The 18,977-nt window shown below is 40.1% G+C and overlaps 1 protein-coding gene across 2 annotated transcripts in view; it reads left to right on the top strand.

Moving 5' to 3' along the window:
• The window catches only part of lingo1a (leucine rich repeat and Ig domain containing 1a), a 77,701-nt gene that overhangs the window by 47,632 nt on the left and 11,092 nt on the right, over positions 1-18,977 (top strand). The window contains exon 1 of one of the 2 annotated variants that reach the window (XM_042496239.1): positions 517-997. The exons of the other annotated variant lie outside the window; for it this stretch is intronic. The gene's annotated coding sequence lies outside the window, so the exon portion shown is untranslated. Of the gene's footprint in view, positions 1-516; positions 998-18,977 lie in introns of those variants that run through there. 2 annotated transcript variants of the gene reach the window in all.

The following is an 18,977-nucleotide window of genomic DNA, read 5'->3' as shown; positions in this document are numbered from 1 at the left end:
CACCAGGCTCTCAAAAAAGGAACTGCTCCTTTCCCCCTCCCTCCCTCATCATGTCTCCACTCTGCTCTCAGAGACTTAAATCTGATTTTATTTCTTTATTTGCCAGCAGCTTGTCGCTGAAAACATATGCATGTTTCAAGGGGTAATGTGAGCCATTTCGTCTCAAGAAAAGACATTGTCTGTTTTGAAATGTGTCCTACGCGCGTGCGTCCGTGCGCCTGCGTGCGCGTGAACGTTTGCGCGCGCTAACGGAGGGGTGGGGGGGTCTGAACAGACAAATCTGGTCAGATAAAGCTGGTTAGAAAAAGTCCAAATAAATAAACCAGTAAATGAATAGTCTGCGTGAAAACACAAATAGGCAGCACACACACCCACACATAGTTCCACCACACACACACACACACACACATCCACACACACTTGAGCAGGACACCAGGCAGAGTGCGTTTCGCCGATCATCTCCGTCCCTCCCCTCAGCAAGCAGATTGCCTGTGCCGCTGACGACAGCCAGTCACACAGTGTTGTGAGTGTGAGGCTGTGGGGAGAGACTGCATCAAGGAGCGGGAACTGTGCGCTTGCATCGGGAACGTTGTGCGTGGGAGTTGTTCTCTCTCTACCTGCCATTTGCATTCCTTCTTTATTCTCTAACACTCATCCTCAGGACGAGCTCGGGCGCACAGGGAGTCCAATTATGACCGAGGGATGATCGCGCAGTGTGTGTGTGTGTATGTGGAGGGGTTTGCCTGTTTTAACTACAGCTGTCATCTTTAGAGCCGCGACAGTGCCGTTGTGGAGATTGGAAATTTGCAAGAAAACGGCTGGCTGTTGTGTTTTCTCCTCCTAGCCTCCCATCTTTTTTTCTTTTTTTTTTTTTGGAAAGCTGTCTTTGAGGGCGATGGACTTGAGATAGTGCGTCTCAATTTGAGTGTTGGTGGCTGGGAGTTGCCGTCGGGGAGAAATGCGAGAGGATGCTTGGAAGCAGTGAAGGCTACAGCAGGTGAGTATCCGATTAAGAAAGCAGATTACTGTGCTTCAATCTTATGTCGTTGCAGTTTAATAATGTGGGACTGCGGCCAGGATTTTTGGAGAGGCAGGTATCCAGGATGCGGCGGGTCTCCCTGGGCTATATTATTTTTTAAAGAAAACACCCTTCAAATGTGAATTCTACTGTGCCGCATCAGTTCGCAGCAAAGGCTTTCCGAAAACTCCCATCCTGATCTCGGATCGGCTAAAAATCTCCCTGCAAGTCCGCGATGATTAGGGGCAGAATGGGTTGACAGGACAGAAACGGGGACTTGAGTGTGGTTAGGCGCGTCCTCTGCAGGTAAAAACACATCCTAGATTCCGAAATTAATTTACAGATATGATAGTCGCGCACATTTTGATTGTGTAATCTCCTTTTCTGGTCATTTCACTGTATGTGCTTTTGTCTGGGAGGCTTAAACCATTAATCAAATGTAATTGTCCCGTGAATGTGAGTGTATGTATGTGTGTGTGAGAGGATAGGGAGTGTGTGTTTTTGTGTGTGTGTGTGTGTGCAAGGGAGAGGGAGGGAGGGGGGGGTATTGCAAAAATGTTATCTTAATCTAGCCTTTATTTGGCTGGGGCTGTGCTGAGATAACATTTGTCATTGTGTGGAAGTGTGAAGCAGTCGTGATCCTCCCCATATGCCATTTTAGTCATCTGCAAAGATGGCTATCTGCTCAAATGGGCAGCGTATAAAAGAAATGCTGCAACTGAGTCGTGCAATTTTATTGATCCTCAGCAACGACTTTGGATTTTAAATCTAACAGTGATGGGGATCTATATATAGCTTACACTGCAGCTAGACATGCAGGACACAGGGTGAAAACTTGTGTGTCTGTGGTGCCTCTGTTGTTTGTTATTCAAGGCAGCATTTGCAGAGAATAATATGACAGTACCCCCCCACACACACACACACACAATATGCAACCCCCCATCCTTTATTGTCCAGCCCTGCCTCTTATAATGACACACCAAAAACAGTTGCGGCACAGTATCAGAAGACTGTGTGATGCTGTGCCTGCGGACATTCATAAAGTGCTGTAGCTCTATTGGTTATAAATAGCCGGAGGGAGCGGACAGCCAGATAGAACAGGAGCAGCCTCCCGTAGCTCGAGCAGCAGCAGCCTCTCCCGGCTTTATCTGGGCTCACAATCCAAGATGATAGATAACTGATACACTCTGAGATATCACACAGATGCACGGGCAAGGGTGTGGCACAGGGGGGGCTCATATAGGTGCATTATCCTGCTTTCTTTGTTTTCAAGCAGAGTGTAATTTGCTCTCCTTATTCAAACCACCTTTTTTTTGTCCCTCTGTATCTTTGTGGAACTCAATATGGACTTCAGAGTGACCTTATCACACCTTTTTCTTTAACCCCTAACAGCGCATTCCTATTGAATTTTCTCTGAACTTCACTTACAGGCTTAAAATCCTATTTCTGTCAGGTTTAGATCTATTAGATGATTGGGGTGCTGCCTTGCAACAGCCAGAAAGAGGCTGCCACTGAGGTGTGTGATCCGCTTTGTCCAGACGCCCTGGCCGCCTTCATTAAATAAATGTGCGGCCGCTGACCTTGGCTATCTACAACTTGTCAATAGGATTCACCTCCCTGCCCCGCGATAGGATATACAACACAGTAACAGAGACCACCCACCACCACCCCTCCCACCCTTCTCTTATACATTATGCTGCTGTTGACATACTATATTGGATTACAACACGTTGATCAATGTTTGCAATAAGCTCAACCTCTACATAGTGGCCGATATAATACAGAGTATCAGATGTCACAGGGAAATCATGCACCACCATAACAGCATTATATTTTTATGAAGTATGGTTACATCTTGTTTGTAATTTGATCCCATGCAGAAAGAATGGATTATCAAGCCAATGAGAGAGAATAAGAAGAACGTGTGCAGCATTTCAATAACTCGCGAGAGATCAGCTTCACATTTGTCAGCAGACCGGGGCAGAGGAGCAGTCGGAGTGGGTGGTAATGCTGTGGACCATGATGTTAGTGCATAGCGACTGATCACAGGCCTGCCTTCTCACAACATGCTAAATGACCAGTGGTGTTAGCGACAAGCTAATGCAGGCTTATGACGTGTTATCATAGCTCTTGGAAACACTCATCCTGGGTGTAAAGCTGACACCTACTGCATCGACAAGGTGTTTATTAGCTCCCAGTTGTGAGGTCATGATGCCTACATAATTCCACAGTGACACAGTGCTGGGAGTTTTTCACCTGCGATGGCAATTATGTTGTTTTCATAAGACTCTGGCTGCCACTCCACTTGATGCCACTGCCTTGATACATCGATGCCCCGGGCTGGATGGCATGTTCATAAAAGGCTTGCGGTGGGATCATAGTAGCTGTTTGATGGGAGGGGGGGAGGGAGCTTGTTGTTCACAAGTCTCTGTTGTCCTTGGCGGATGTCATTTGAACTCGATAAGCAGGAAGAGCAGCTGCAAGTGCTGTCTAAAAATCATCGGTATTGTTTTGGGTTTTCTTTCAAAGGTTCAGCAGTGCAATCCGTTTGAGCGGAAGATTTTTCACCTATTGTGGAAGTGTCACAAACAGTGTGCACATAATGCAGCTCTGTAACTTCAACAATCTCACTTGTTCCCCCAAACTGTGTGGAACAACACATGATTGTTTCTTGGATTGTAACAGCTGGTTGTCATGCACAGGAAATGTCTCTGCACACTATGTCCAAAATGTGGTTCTGTGCTCTGCAACAGTGTCTAAGTGTACTCCTTTTCTTTTCTCACATAGTTTTAATGGTGCTCAGGCCTCTGGGTGAGCAAAAATCAAACAAGCTCATGACCTCATCTCCAAACAAATCATGCTGCTTTAACCAAGCTCTGTTGAGTATCTTCTCATTTATCCCTGGTTTCTACAGTAAATACTGCACTGGATAAACACACATTTGGGCATGCAACCAATGCTTTGCCCTCCATTTTACCTTCATCAGAGTGATGGTGGCTTTCACTGTGTCATTCCTGGAATCAAATTTGTCCAACTGTGATTGCATTGCCCTTAATCTTGCATTACTGGAGGCATTCACATTATTATTGTATATCCTAATGCAGAATTTACACAAAATTTGTAACCTTGTATTTATCACAGTGATGATACTAGCTACAAAGCTGCAAATACCACAAGGAAACTGGATGATTCCAGTTCACACAATATAACAGAGTCAGTGGAGCCCCTACAAATTCTTCATAGAAGTGGCCAGATGGGTCCACTAACATTTTTGGGTGGCACACCAAAAACAAAAGCCAAACGCCATGACAGAATTTCAGGAATTTGATTATGCTGTTTTCTTAGTCTATACTGGTGAGCTGAAAACTATGTCTATATGGAGAGTTAAGGAATTGGATAGTTATATATTTTGATCTCTTATTTAACAGTTAATGTTGATGATTATTTCATGTGCATAGATATTCATCAGTATGGCTACATGTTGATTCAGCAGTTGGAGCAGCAATTCTACCAGGCCCCTCTGGATGAACTGCCACAGAGAATGGCCACAATTTACTGTGACTTGTCATGTTAAGTGGCTGGTTGATGAATGCTTCAGAGGTAATTCTAATGCAGCAATGCAAAGAAAAAAATATCAGAAATGATGATCAGTTATGAATATAGGAAAGTTTTTGTTTTGTTTGTTTGTTTTTTTTTTTAATGCATGTCAGAGGCATGACTGAATGAAATGGTATTCCCATTAAATTATAAGGTCCGTTCACCTTTAAAGGTTTCATATAAGAAAAGCTTGTAGAAATGCACCTAACTCAGATCTGACTCACAGTGTCATGAAAAATGTCCTTAGAGAGTTTCTGCAAAGCCTCCTTGAGAGAGCGATTTCACCTTTTATGCCTGTGTGAAAAATCAAGGAGGTGTCCACAAAGAAAAGCTGGATTACCACATGTTTTCGAATGGCAACAGCTTGCAGAAATGGATTTTCGGCCACAGCATGCTCAGAGAACTGTACCTCCACAAGTCTTGACCCTATTGAGTCGACATGTAAATACAGCATCCATATAGATTTTATTCTAATAATGCTTGACCACTGCCAGCATTTTAATGATCCCTTGAATTTGCCTACTTCAAGCTTTCAATAAAATGATATTCTAAATGGTGTACATTAAATAGATGCAAACTCCTAATCATTGCCAGGAATAACATTACTGGAATAATATCCTGCCATAAACCACCCAGAATCCCTCGGAGGATTCATTATTAAAAAAATAGGCATCGATGGTGGACGAGGTTTGGGTCAAGGGTTGAGGAGGTGTTATTGTGCTTACTGAAGCTCCTCAGCAACCCTCTGGAGAGGACATTTGTATTCACTGCATAGAGACTAATCAGTACTATACTGGCACCCCTGTTGCTATGCAGACTACAACTTAGACACCCATCTTTTAGATCATTGTGTGAATAGCACGTATGTCACTCTGGTAAGCTGCTAGTGGGCTGTAAATTACTTTGGCGGAGGCAGTCAATGGCCTCAAACTGACAGCTTGGGATAGGAAGCTTGAGCTAAAACACCTGAATAAATGAAGCAGCCGAAGTAAAGGGCAAAAGGTGCTCTCTAATGTCACTTGTTTCATAAAAAGTGAAGCACTAAATATGTTTTTCTGGTGTGAATTCCATATCCACTGTTTTTTGCAATTCTTTCCTTTTTCCATGTGTAGACAATGAATATTACTGTTGCATTTGATACTCGAACACACATTCATAACAAGTGTCTGAATAAATGGCTTTGCAGTCACAATTATTGGTATTGTGCAGTAAAATTACAATTACGTTGCATCTGTTCTACTGAAAGCATCTATTCAAACTGAGGCAATGAGATACCCAACGATGGGACAACGGTAGCTCCACTTATGCAATCACACTTGAATGGAGCGTATGTTATTTTCCGTAAGTGGGGACAAGATTTGCGTTTCTGCCCCACCTCGCTGTTGTAATAGCTGTTAGAATACCCTGTTGAGATCCAGAGTTCACTGAGTTCGGTGTTTAGGTACTGTACTAGCACTCTCGACTCTCAATTCCTGTGTCTAGTAGGCTGACCGAGGATCTACTTAGAAATGAAGTTGTCATTTACACCAGATGTGCTACAGAGAAAGAGAAAGGTGGATACAGCTGCTACAATTAATCAATTAGTTGTCAATTAATTGCCAACTAGTATTTAAAAAAAATAGTCAAAATTATCTCTGAATATTTGTTGTTTAACTTCTCTATGAAAGTAAACCTGACAAAACTGAAAATCTGACAAAGAAAGACAATTGACAACACAACCTTGAGCTTCAGACATTTTATAGACCAAACAACTAATCGATTATCAAGAAAACAATCAACAGATTATTACACAGTGAAATGATCATAAGGATGAAAGATTAATTAGTCTGAGATCAATTTGTTATTTTGTAGGTAGTACGTCTGAGATGGGCCTGCCCATTGCCATTGAGTTAATATTCTCGATATAGGTCTGAACATGTCCAACAAACACTGTTGGACACCACTGTTCAAATGCAACTAATTTGATAATCTATTAATCGGTTTGAGTAATTTTGTTTTTATTTTTTTAAGAAAAAAAGTCAATATTCTCTGAATCCAGCTTCTTAAATGTGTATATTTCACAGTTTCTTTACTCTTCTGTGGCAGTAAACTGGATAACTTTGGGTTATGAACAAAACAAGACATTTGTGAACATTAACTCAGGCTATCAACATTTTCACCATTTTCTGACATTTTACAGACCAAACAACTCATCAGTTCACCAAGAAAATAATCAACAAATTAATCGACAAAAAAAATTATCATAATTTGCAGCCCTATAAAGACTAATAACTGAAAACATACACTCAGTGTTTTCTTGCAGGAAGTATTTCCAAAACAGATCGGCTCAGGGTTTAGCTAACCAAAATGCATGTCAGTTCCTTGCCACTGAGTTAATTCATACTGAATACGGTCTGATCATGTCTCAGAACTTGTTTTGGTTCTTTTGCTATTTCATGGCTCTCAACAAGTGCCATTAACAGCCACTAATCTAATTAAAATTCATTCAAGAAATAGACACCTCTGTTCAAATGCTGCCACGGTATGGAAAGGCCATCCTCTGTGATACACTGATTAAAGGGTTCTCTGATCATTCATATATTTTAATGTGCTTCAGGCCCATTATACTCTCCTTGCGTCAGATAAGTGTGGTTGCTTTTTATCCATTGACAGTCTGCTCCCACTCATCATGTGATTCAAGACAACAGGGGCCTTGCTTAGAGGTATAAAAGGGGCAGAGGCTTTTAGTTCCCTAAAAGCTCACTTTCTCTGTCTCTTTGGTGCTCTCCCTCGATCTCCGTTTTTCTGTTTAACTTTCCTAAAAGCTCTTCCTGTCTGTCTCTCTTTCACCCTCCCTCACTGGCTTTCTTTCACCCACTCGCTGTCAACGCAGAGGGAGAAAGCAACGACGGAACATTGTAACAAAGAACTGCTAATACTGTCGATGGAGGAGAGTGAAAGTGCAGGGAGGAAACAAGGGGTCGGATTTCAGGTTATCGACCACACTGGGTGGCACAGGAGATGTTAGTTTGCACGACACGAAGAAGCAGCTATAATCTCACCTGCAGACAGATGTGAAAAGGAGCTATTTCAGTTGTAGACTTAACAGGAACTTAAGCAGTGTCACTTAATGCTTGCTTTAATTATCAGGATGATCTACTTTTGAATTATTGCGCCATATATGCTGTTTATGTTCTGAGATAAATGTATATCTTGATACATAAACACCTGATTATGTCAGCGGGGGCATGCCTATTGTCCTGTATATTTTCACATGTAAACAACATACCCTGTCTATTTCTGAATCTGACAAACAAATCAGAAGCTCTTGCCATTTGGCCACCTGCATTGCTGTTTAGTCCAAAAGACGTTTACAATGTATAAACGCTGCAAACATTGAGAAATCCAGAATGAATCTAATTATTTTAATTATTCTTTTTTTCAAAACATCCTCATTTGCTCTACAGCATTTTCAAAAATAATGACAAATCTTCCCACAGACAAACTAATGTGTTAAAATTGCTTATTTAGTCTGACCAGCAGCCAAAAACCCAAAGTGTTTATAATAACACGTAAGAAAAGCAAGCAACTCTTCAGACTCCATATCCATAAAATATATGCTTTTAAACCAATAAATGTCAAAAAGATACACAATTTTCAACTAAAAATTCACCAATATAGCAACTTGTACTTATTTTATTTCATCACCCTTTATCATCCTCAGTAAGCTGGGAGGCTTAATGTACTGGATTTAACAGATGCACAATGATGATTTGGTGAGGGCAACATCAATTTGGAGGCATTTTTGTGTTTATTAAACAGTAAACAGAGAGGAGGCAGGATAATTGGGGAGAGAGGAGGGGTGATCTGTAACTAAGGATACTTCAACCAGCGATGTGAAGATTACATGGCTGACAACTTAAACCCCTACGCTACTAGGACAGTGGTTCTCAATCTTTTTTGGTCTACAGACCCCTAAATTTATACACATAAGGTGACAAACCCCAGTTTGATAAGATTTTGCTTAAGGGACTTCCATCTGAAAAGATTCTAAATTTTACATATTATCACTTGTGACTCATTTACATTTGGCTCACTTCTATAGTGGATTAAACAGTGAAAATAAATATTCCTCATTTTCTGGGGTCCCCCTGGGAACCCTCTCAAGGACCGCCTCTTTGAGAACCACTAGGATAGCCAAATATTGTCTATTCTACAGCTTATTATAGCATACTTGAGTCTTGTAGTTATGACATTGTAGATTTGATTTGTAACTTTGCAGGACAGCATACAGTAAAGCACAGCGTCTCCCAGCTGAGCTGCACAGTATGGCTGGGGTTGGTTGAAAAGAGAAGTGAGATGGATATTCTCATTCAGTCAATGTGTTTAAGCTTTCATTCAAGAAATGAGAACGCAGGGGAGCTTCATTCAAGGACAAGAGAAGCAGAATTACTGCCAGAAGGCTTTGAGATTTATGTGTGCCACACCTAAATGCACGTTGGGGTCTACTTGGATTATTTTTTTTATCCCCTCAAAGAGCAAAGCATAGCTGTGGCTTTACGAGTTTGACGAGTTTAAGTTGATTGATTGCTTATTTATTACCTCTGGACAGACAGATTCTAACGTCAGCTCCTGCCAGTCACATTCTCTAAATGTGGGTAGGATGAGTGGGTGCAGTTTAAGCAGTGAAATGGTAGCGGTGGTGGCGTGTGGGCGGACGGGGAGGGTGAGACTGATGAAAGAGCCAGGCAGCGATCAAAGGCGAGAAAATGAAATGGCGTTTGACCTTGTTGGACGCTAGCGAGTGACGTGCTGCCACAGAAGTGCAAAGTAGTTTGGGAACCTGTGGGAAATAGGAGGTGAGAGAGATCAGGTCTGCTGATTCGGGGCGAGAGGATGGTCCAGGCAATTTAACCCTTTCAGGTCATACTTGGTGAAGTGAGGGACTCTGTTCAGAGGTGTAAAGGCAGGTGAACGTGTAGGTGACAGAATGAGTCAAATGAAGGTACAAGAAAAAATTGCATGCTTTGTAGTGAACTGTGGTACAACTCTCACCAGGAATTTAAATTTTGCTTATGATAAAAAGTGATGGGCTCTCTAAATTGTTATTAAAAACCCTCAGGAATAAATTTTACTCTCACCCTGATCCTGAACCAAATGTCTAATTCTGTGTGCTCTAACTAGTAAAAAAAAAAAATGATACCAGGCTTTAGGACAGATGACAGCCACCACATAAATTGTGCCATCACTAAAGAATGTCATAAATAGCATTTTATTTTAAAAAGCTTTATTACCGTAATCGATCAAAATTCTTTGTCGCTTGTGTTTTATCTGCCGATAACATTTATCTGATGTTATCTGTTTGTTCAGGTTTATTTTTTGTCAGTTGAATCAGATTTGGTAATTCATTTGTGATATTGACGGGTTAGTCAAACTTTTCCCTCTGCAGTTAAAAAAGTTAATTTGCGTCACCGTTGTGTCTATGACAGACATGACTGTGTGCGCGCAGAAAAGGCACCAACCCCGTCCAGCATTCTCACATGCAGCTTTACTTGGTTCTGCCAGTAAAAGTAATATATAAATATCACTACTGCAACAAATTATATAAATATGAATTTATTTTGGGGCATACATTTTGTTGTTTACCGTCCCTATTTGAATCAACCCAAGGCCAGTATTATTTGCCATTTTCTCAGAATAACTGCCTATGATAATCTGACAGCCATTACTATTGAGCCCTGACTGCGCAAATAAGCAAAAGTGAAAAAATATTTGTTTTTTTGTTGCTTTTTTTAATTTGTTCGACGAATTGATTAAAGGTAGATAGGTTAATGTTTGTAAACACAATCGCCAGCAAAAGTCATAGTAAAAGCCAACGCCAGATTCGCTCTCGTTTGGCGTTTTTCCATTAGCCCTTTTTCTGTGCTGTGTCTCTTGGATGCTTGCTGCTAATGGTCTGAAGCTCGTCACTACCTTTTTACAAAGCCCCAAACTCACCTGAGTGCTGTTAGGCTACACACCCATAAACATCCCAAATAAAGAAAAGAAGAGAAAAATAAAGGCAGAGGGCAGAAAAATACACCGCCACACACTGAGAGGGGGGTCATTTGTGAGGAATTACTTCTGTATGAGCCTTTACTTGTTTTATTTTTTTTAGGAAAATCCTGCATGGTATGCCTTTAATTGTTTAAATTCTAAAGGAAACATTTAAAAGTCATTTCAAATGTCAATGTCTGCAGTAAAACAGTCTTTTTTGCCCTGAATTACAAATCTTTTGTTTTATTTCATGCTTTAGCTCTCAATATGATTTCTGTTATTTTATTTCCATGCCATCTCTATAAATAAGAATGTGTTTGATTATCCAGACTGCACAAAACGTTTTCTTTTTTAAAAACTAATTAAATCTGCAAAGATTGTTTTCTGTACAGTTAGCGGTGTTTCAGCGCTGTTGTCTCGTCTGTAAATGTCACACAAGTTACATCACAACAAGGCTAACATGACAAGACTACAAAGATGAGATTCTAAAATGTGTGTCCACAAGCATATCATGCGCTTGTCAGCATGCTTCAACAAAGGCACTGCTCTTTGCGGGTACACAAAGGAAAAAAAAAACAGTCATTTTCATTAATTAAGGCATGAGTGGCAGAACAGATCGCACTTCCGAGCTCTGCAGATTGAGGCTGGATGGGCTTTGATCTGAGTTGCAATCACAATCTAATGAGGTTTTTCTCAGAGATAATACACACATATAAACTTCCCAAAATGTACCATTTTTAATCTGTTAGTGGAATTACTTCAAGGATCTAACACTGAAAGGAAATACAGCTCTAACGCATTTTCCTGCAACTTCTTCTAAGGGGTGCACAAGTGTTGACAGGGGATTTGCAGTGTCTTTGCCAACCCTAAAGCCATCTGCTATTACTATACAGGGTCACCTTGTCATTGATCCATGTGGAGCATGTGAAATACCTAGATTGTCTTTCTAAAAGTGAAATTCCGCTCCCTCTAGTACCCCAAGGATTAGCGGAGCTAGCGAGATGCGAGTCTCTTCTTTTCACTATCTTTATGACCTCCTCTCATACTACAGGGAACCACAGATAGGGAACGGGAGGATACAAGGACAGCTTAGACAAGTAATTTTGCCTTTAATTGCTCGAACCTCCCATGAGTGCTATTGCTTAAGTACTCCGAAAAACTGTTGTTGTTTTCCCCCACATAATCTTTGATTATATGAAGGTCAGCATTTTTCTCTAAGCTTCTTATGAGAGAATTTGGAGCAGGTGGATTGCTCAGAGAGATGAGACAATGCTCCCTTGCTGGAGTTGAGAGTGAGAGTGAACTGCCCCCTTTTTTTCCATCCACTGCAGTAACTTTGTAACTGTCTCCCAAGCCCATCTCGGCCATCTTATATACAGTATTCTTTGTGTGTTTTTTGTTCTGCATAGTCCTCATTTCCCAGTCTATATCAATAGCGCCATTATGTGGGGTTTTATCTGGCTAATTAAGGCTTCATCTTTCTGGGCAATCTCTCAGAGGACATGGATTAAGCTCCCCTATCTCTGCACTGGAGCCATGGTGGGGTCGGCTAGGGCTGCTCCGCTCTCTGCAGATTGCGAAGGGGGGGAAAAAAAGCATCGACATGAGGTTGTTATAGCGAAATGATACTCAGGAAAGTCGAAAAAATATATATAAATATTGGATGCTAAACGTGGGAATCAAAGGATTTATTGATGAGCTGTGGTATAGGTTTGGGAAAAATCGATAGCACAGATTGGGCAAACATCTCGGTCCTGCAGTCTCAAAGTGCCCAGGATTGTTTTTTATTTATGATTGATTCAGGCTGTCTCCACAAGCCCAGCAAAAGCGTATATATCAGTTGTAACAAATCCCACTATAACCTAAATACTGTAAATTATTCTTACTGCCGGTCTGTGTCAATTGTCCAGCCTATTTTATCAGCAGAAAGCCATTTAAATCGATAACCTAGCAGAGCAAACCTTGGGACAATTCATTTCCAATCAGTTTGCATGCCTCAACAGGCGCTATTTCGTTTGCATATACAATCAGGTGATTCATTTCGGTTGAAGTAGGGATCCTGAGTCACTGTTTGGCAGCGCAAGAACAGCACTGTATGAATTTCAAATGCCTTGTTGTTCTGGGTCCACTCTCATTATATTTAACTTTGAAAGTCAACAGATGAAAGTCTGGGTCAACACATTAAAATAACAGCCAGTGTGCCGGAGCTATTTAAATGTAGGGTGACCGGGAACACCTCAGTGATACACTGCAGACCTGTCACTAATTGTTTGGGAGGTTAAATCTACCTTTTGACTTTTCTCATACTGCAGTAGAGGAGCAGAAAAAAATAAAAATAAACATTTGTTGTGCTGCAGAAACAATCTGCCTCGGAGCTTTGGCTGGCTCTCAAGCAGTTCTTATAATGCTCCCCTGATTTTTGATAAAGCACTTATGAGACAGTGTTTTTGTCTGAGCCCAAACCATTGAAGTAGATGAATCCTAAATGAGTAAGCTGAAGTGGCTTTACTCAGTCAGTTAAACACAAGAGTCTGTACATTTGAGAGCTGTAAATGGACAACTATGCAGGAGAAACAACTTTAATTTACGTGTTTTAAGATATTGTTTCAGAATTAAATTGTGTCTTGAATCTTGTGCTGTCACCTCGCTGAAGGTATCGTAACACTGGCATCCATTTTAAATCCATGAAATACACTCCTCTCTGTCTCTGAATTAGGTTCACCTTCATGGGTGTCCTACAAAAACAACTATTTGAAAGAACTATGCCATTTCAAAAAATGAGAAAAATGACCCAAGGTTGAGGCAAGGGAGTTGTTGTTTTGCTTCCCCCCTTCCCTTTGGATCATGGTGAAAACGTGACAGTGGTGAGATGTGAAATGGTACATAGAGTGCTTGAGGGAAGGCCTTGGGAGATGCATGACATGATTGTTGCTTTAATCTGTTCAATGCCACTGAAGGCTTGCTCGAATCTGAATGGCTGTTGCAGTTCAGGACTGCATTATTAGATGTCCTTGCAAGTGACATTGGACACCTACTCACTTATATATATATATATATATGTATATATATATATATATATACATGTATTTTCCTATGTACTATTTCACATCTCACCACTCTCAAGCATACGTATTTAAAGCCAAACCATGATTCTTATTTTTGAAACCCATACATGTTCTTTTGTTGCCTACACCTGTGGAAGTAAACCTAAAAACCTTAAATTTTTTTTTTAATTTTTTACCTATGGTCTAAGATTATTTTGAAAAAAGACTGTATTCATTTAACAGTCAGAAACTGTACATTTCCTGTTCTCTACCTGTACAGTGAGGTTCAATGTGCTGTATGTCACGTGGCGAGAGATTTATCTTTTTCCCCTCTAACAATTCAAACCTTTTTAGCCTGACAAGCATTTCTTGGTAATTCTTCCAGAATATAGAAACTCACATAGAATAATGAATGTTGAAAAAAGTCCCTGCATTGTTAGAGCTCCCTTTTGCCAGTGTTTTTTCCCCACAATCTACGCTGTTCTCTGTGACAATAAGCACAGCAGTGTCCTCCAGTGTCTGCTCCCAGTGCATTAATGTGGCATTTTCTGCATTGGGGTCACCTCTCTATCAACTAATTACAGCTAATTTCCCTTTAAAGGCCTCACTGTGAGCTGCAGGGCCAGCTAAGCAAAAGGGACATTTTCTTCACCACACTGGGAGGAAAGCCCTTAGATGCCAGTCACAATTAAAGTCAATATGGCCCTAAGCCGCTCCACACTGTGCCCATCACACTTCCCAGTAGCCGATAAGATAGAGCTTAAATTATTTATTATAAAAATGAAGGCATGTTTCTATGTTGACCCATAATTGAGGAACCAGTGTTGCTTGCGGTGAAGACACAGCTATTAGAGCTACATACATACATATACATGTATACAAATAAATGTATATGGAACTGATACAATGCATGTTCTACACTCTCTCAAAGGAAACTGTCATTTCCACTCACTTCATCAAAGGGAAAAATTTATTCACTCACAAATTGAGTGAGAAGTGCAAAATGCTCAGTAACCCGCTCGCAAAATGTTCATTCATATCCTCCCTCCACCCTTGAATTAATTTTTGGGAGATCTTTAGTAGGGTTCTTATGTAGAATTTCACAATTTTAACATCTTCACCTTTCAAAATCAATCCTTCCCCAAAAGCACTACTTGAGGACTGCTTTGATTTCCATAAGTACTGTCATTCTTAAATTAAATCTGACACAATGTCTCAGCAAATGCTTTTGCGCAATAGAAGAGGTGAGGGCTTGATTTGGCTGCATAATATTAACTCATCACTCATGAATGATTAATTCTGAGCAAAAATGTGGATTATTTAAATAAGTTTGGATGCTCTGGCAGGATATGTAAGTGACAAGGACTTTTTTCCCTGAATTTTATATGTCCCTCAGCATGGGGCTGTGAACTTCACTCGCTGAATACCATACATGAAAAACATATAGAAGGTGATCATAATCAAACAAAAGTTTTAGAGTGAGAATTATATAATAAAAAAAAAAAACCTCTTGCAGTTGCCCTTGGGTGAAATTTGGATTCAAAATTGGGTCTCATGTAGGTGAAGAAAAGATGGATGATTACATAAGTAAATGTTTCTGTGGCTGCTCAACAAAGCAGTGATGGAGGAACCTGTTTATTTGCCTAAGCTCCTTTGCTTTTTGCACAATAGCCTATGAATTCATTACAATAATGGTGAGACGTCAGTGTTTCTTCCTAATCAGAAGCTTGTGGGTACATTATGCAAGAGAAGGAAAAGGGTTCTTAATTTTGGATCCAAAGGTACTGAATATAACACTACTTTGGTTCACAAAAGACAAGTGTGCATCGTAACTACAAGTCATTTTAATTTCTATGTGGGCTCTTTATACCGTATAGTGCAGTCGGTCTTTATTTATTTATTTATTAGCATGAGTAGGAGGTATTTGGGGCTATTTTAATTGAAGTTTTAATACTGCCTTAGGGTTGATTTTATGTACAGATGATCTACAGCTAACTCACGTACCGTGAACAATTAATTTTAAAATAACCTTTTATGAGCTCATGTCTCAAACAAAGTTGATGAAAGGATCTGAATGTTGTTTGAATTAATAAGTTAATTCAGAATAAACATCTGCATATTTTGGCACAGACACATAGTTAAGCACAGTTGAGTTTTTTTTATTTTTAATTTACTGATAATTATTTTTAGTCCATTATTTATCACAAAATAGTGAAACAGGTAATGTCTTTATTTAACTAATAGTCTAAAACTAAAATATATTTATTTTTAATGATAGAAAAGCAGAAAATCTTCCCATTTAAGATTCAAATACAAGCTAATATTTGTCTGTCTAATATTGTCATGGCTGCATAGTTGCACATAAATTACATCCTCTGTGGATTAACTAATCAAATAGAAACTGCAGCAGTAGATATTCTCTTTAAATATGATATTTAGCATGTTAACATAGCATCAACTATTTGCTATGGATAGATAGAGTGGAGTAATGGCGTCCTGATCAGAGAATGATGTCAAGCTATCTCTCTGAATGTTGTAGTCCAAGCCTCTCTTGCATTTTTCCTGTTGTGGTAGACGGTCCGGCAGCATGTGTATGTAAGTCCGGTGTGTTTATCCCAGTGGCTAGCTAATGGCCTTCACTCTGCACTGTGCTCATATGGCAGTTAGGGTTGATATCAGGACGGAATCATCAAGGCAATGTTGCACTCACCCTCTGGTTCTCCCCAGTTATTACTGTTAGCTCTGTCCCTACAGTTAGCGCTGTTTACAGTGTTAGCACCACTACCTGCTAGCACCACTAGCAATACTAACTGCTAGCCATCGGTTCAGCCACCTCTGTGTTGGCCTTTTACCCTTACGTGTCCATTTTTATATCAGTCAGTGAAAGTAAGATTGTGATCTGAAAGTATGACCAGAACTAAGAAAAAGAAACGTTTTGTCTCTGGTCCATTGCTTGAAACAGATGTTCTTAAACCACTCATGGGGCCTCGTTAGAAAATCTTTCAAACTAAACAAACTACAAGCCAGGTTCAGCCCACACACGAAAACACTCATCCAAGATCTGCATCCAGTATGAAACATAGAGCCCTGTGACCTTCATCGGTTATTGTCTCCCCTACATCTATTGCCATGAAGCATGCTGCAGTGTTTTCAGTTTTGCCAATGTAGCAGCAAGCGGTGCTCCGGAGCACTGAAGGCTGGCATCTCCTGCCGTGTTTGGAGAACAGTCCATGTGTAACCGTGTGCCCCCGTGACATAATCGCCTCAAGCCTTGAAGGCTCTGTCAGCAAGTTGTCCCAAACCCAAAAGATCAGGCCTCGGAGTGGGGGGGCAAAGCATTATGGGACAAAGCAATACACAGACGAAAAGAAATTTTGTAACAGCATCTCTCTCTGTGTGTGTATGTGTATGTGTTTGTGTGTGTTTGTGAAGCAGCCCTCCTGCCTGTGAAGCATTTCCTCTCAGCCTGAGGGAGAAAAAAGGGAACGGCCATTCCAGCAGCTCTCTCTAGGGGAGCTCAATTGTTCACAATCTTGCTGTTCTGCTTAGTTACTTTCTGCTCTCAAACACCCGAAATGTAGGGCTACTGAAGCTGCTGTAATAAATATGTTAGATTCCTTCTCACTCATAAGGTGTATGGTTGCAGTATGTTTGAACTAATTGGTTCTAAGGGGCCACCTGAAGTCAGGCGTGCCATTAGACTATAGTGCATATTAAAGTCACCAATGCAGTATGGTTTCTTTTTATTTGGTGCAGACATCCTTATTCCCCACAGCATGCATTTTAATAACTTTGTTGATATCATACTTTTTATCAAGTGCCATCATTTGGTAACACATTTCAATTTGTCCAGTATTTTGATTTTTGACCAAACGACATTCCCATCAACCTTGATTGTGTTCAGTGAAACTCAGTTTTGGCATGATGAACTAACAAGGTGAACACGATACACACTCAGACTGTTTAAAAGTATGGACTTAGCCACCCACTGGATTATGAACTCCCATTTTGAAGTTTTACTATCTTTGCCATGGCTATCTTGGCTTTTTGGAGCCAGAAGTGGCCAGGTTTGGGTGTGAGGGTGGAGCTGGGGAGAAGCAAGGGTGGTTGACTGACTTTAATTAGCTGTGGTAACACCTAGCAATCAGCCTGTTAAGCCTTAATATTTAAATGGGTGAGTTATGTAAAAGTTCATACTCAGCACAGTTAAAATTAGCTATAAAGACCAAAACCGTTTTCTGTACCAGGTTGTACACATGTTTATTCTGCTGTTAGGTTTGGCATTTTAACATGGCAGTCTATGAGAGTGACTCACTCTTGGAGCCAGTCTCAAGTGGCCATTCAAGAACCTGCAGCTTTTTGCACCTCCACGTTAGCTTTTTTATGCAGGAGGTTGCCACTTGGGTACACATTATACCTGCTTAACATCAACATTTAGCATTGCTGTTGTGAACATGTTAGCATTGTGATGTTAGCATTCAGCTTAAAGCCCCGTTATGCAAAACTGCTAGCTGTCAGATTCTCAGTTTTGCTAATTCAAACCAACAAAACCTTCAGCAGCACATAGAAGAGATGTATGGTAGAGATAAAGCGAGAAAAAAAACAGACGTACATTTTTGGATTTAGCAACTTTGTTCAACATAATGATGTTCAATTTGATCATATTCTTAATGGATAAAACATTGGTATTAAATGAATACTTCAATGAACTACAAGTTCACTTTCAATGCTAAAGTGCAGTCAGGCTTCAAAGAAACTTGCACAGCAAAATCACAGCTTAGCATGAACCAAATCAAATATTGTTGCACTTTAGAGGCACTTTGAAAGAATGTGATTAAGCTTATATTTATAGAGATTGAATTGGCTGCTTTTAGAGCTATGGGAACTGATATTGTGATATTAGTTAATAAAAGCTTGACACAACTTACATGTTTCCCTTGTCATTCAGCATGTATTAAAGTTACATGATTTAAGTGATATTATTTTGAGATGAGACTGGGCAATAAATGAATATTATATCAATATAATAATGTGAGACACTAGATTTTGGATAGCTTAATATCATAAGTGTTGCCTTTTCTATGCTTTAAAAGCTAAATTACAATAAAATTATGTAATTTTCTGAACCTATTGGACTGTTAAAGCTTTTCTATTATCTAAGTAATATTAGATTTACTTACAATCACCCAGCCCTTTCATTGAATCATTTTGCTGTGGTATCTAAATGAAATGAACAGTGAAAGTGTACTTGTGTCATATCCAAACACATTTTTCTTAGAGAACATATTGCCAATGCTTAGTTG

Source organism: Plectropomus leopardus, chromosome 11 (genome assembly GCF_008729295.1).
Source record: "Plectropomus leopardus isolate mb chromosome 11, YSFRI_Pleo_2.0, whole genome shotgun sequence".
Classification (NCBI taxonomy): Eukaryota; Metazoa; Chordata; class Actinopteri; order Perciformes; family Serranidae; genus Plectropomus; species Plectropomus leopardus.
The sequence above is the reverse complement of the archived record's forward strand: the minus strand, read 5'-3'. Positions and strand labels throughout refer to the sequence as shown.